The sequence below is a fragment of the Perkinsus marinus genome (genome assembly GCF_000006405.1).
Source record: "Perkinsus marinus ATCC 50983 genomic scaffold scf_1104296973784, whole genome shotgun sequence".
In the NCBI taxonomy this organism is placed as follows: domain Eukaryota; phylum Perkinsozoa; order Perkinsida; family Perkinsidae; genus Perkinsus; species Perkinsus marinus.
In genome coordinates, this window is record NW_003201326.1 from 1 (window position 1) to 1,239 (window position 1,239).

Sequence of the window (1,239 nt, forward strand, 5' to 3'; positions counted from 1 at the left end):
TGCCCAGGAGTGAACTGACGACCTTCTGCTTACGAAGCAGACGCTCTACCACTAAGCTAAAGTGGCGTACGGATTAAGTATATGAATCGATAATTTTCCTGTCCCGTTCACAGAATGGGCCATCCTGCTCCTGGTTCTCGTACCAGACCAGAAATTTATGGTGCTATAAGCCACTTGCCCGGATTGAACTGACGTCCTTCTGCTTACAAAGCAGACGCTCTGCCACTAAGCTAAAGTGGCGCACAGAATAAGTACATAAATCGATAATCTTTCTGTATCCTTTGCGGAGTGAGCTGACATGCTCCTGCTTCCCGTACCAGACCAGAAATTTATGGTGCTATAAGCCACTTGCCAAGATTGAACTGACGACCTTCTGCTTATAAAGCAGACGCTCGGCCACTAAGCTAAAGTTGCACACAAAATAACTGCATAAATCAATAATCTTCCTGTATCCTTTGCGGAGTGAGCAAACCTGCTCCTGCTCCTCATACCCGACTAGAGCCTAATGCTGCTGTAAGCCACTTGCCAGGATTGAACTGACGACCTTCTGCTTACGAAGCAGACGCTCTACCACTAAGCTAAAGTGACGCACAGATTAAGTATATGAATCAATAATTTTCCTGTCCCGTTCACAGAATGGGCCATCCTGCCCCTGGTTCTCGTACCAGACCAGAAATTTATGGTGCTATAAGCCACTTGCCAGGATTGAACTGACGACCTTCTGCTTACAAAGCAGACGCTCTGCCACTAAGCTAAAGTGGCGCACAGAATTAATACATAAATCGATAATCTTTCTGTATCCTTTGCGGAGTGAGCTGACATGCTCGTGCTTCCCGTATCAGACCAGAGATTTATGGTGCTATCAGCCACTTGCCAGGATCGAACTGACGACCTTGTGCTTACAAAGCAGGCGCTCTGCCACTAAGCTAAAGTGGCACACAAAATAAGTACATAAATCAATAATCTTCCTGTATCCTTTGCGGAGTGAGCAAACCTGCTCACGTCATGCCGTTCGCAGTTGATGGAGGTTCTGTGATGGGAGTTTTGGCAATATGTCACGGACGAGGGTGGATCTCACAAACCCATGTGGGAAGCAGTCCACGTCCGTGACGTATTCAGTGCCCGGGACAAAACACGGCTATACCAATCAGCCACCGTGCAGATCCCGGGTGAATGCCCCATCTCAGATAGAAAAAAATATATAACACCGTCCCCCCAAGATAGCTCGTCTGATGCCTA

General features: G+C 47.4%; 5 non-coding genes across 5 annotated transcripts; all 5 read right to left on the reverse strand.

The window, feature by feature from the left end:
• Positions 1-168: 168 nt before the first annotated feature.
• Pmar_PMAR000387 lies at positions 169-240 on the reverse strand. The gene has a single exon. It is a non-coding gene; the product is annotated as a tRNA-Thr (tRNA).
• A 102-nt stretch (positions 241-342) lies between these two features.
• Pmar_PMAR000388 lies at positions 343-414 on the reverse strand. Its single transcript has one exon. It is a non-coding gene; the product is annotated as a tRNA-Ile (tRNA).
• Positions 415-516: 102 nt separating this feature from the next.
• Positions 517-588, reverse strand: Pmar_PMAR000389. The gene has a single exon. It is a non-coding gene; the product is annotated as a tRNA-Thr (tRNA).
• A 102-nt stretch (positions 589-690) lies between these two features.
• Positions 691-762, reverse strand: Pmar_PMAR000390. The gene has a single exon. It is a non-coding gene; the product is annotated as a tRNA-Thr (tRNA).
• A 102-nt stretch (positions 763-864) lies between these two features.
• Positions 865-936, reverse strand: Pmar_PMAR000391. The gene has a single exon. It is a non-coding gene; the product is annotated as a tRNA-Thr (tRNA).
• Between the last annotated feature and the right edge of the window lie 303 nt (positions 937-1,239).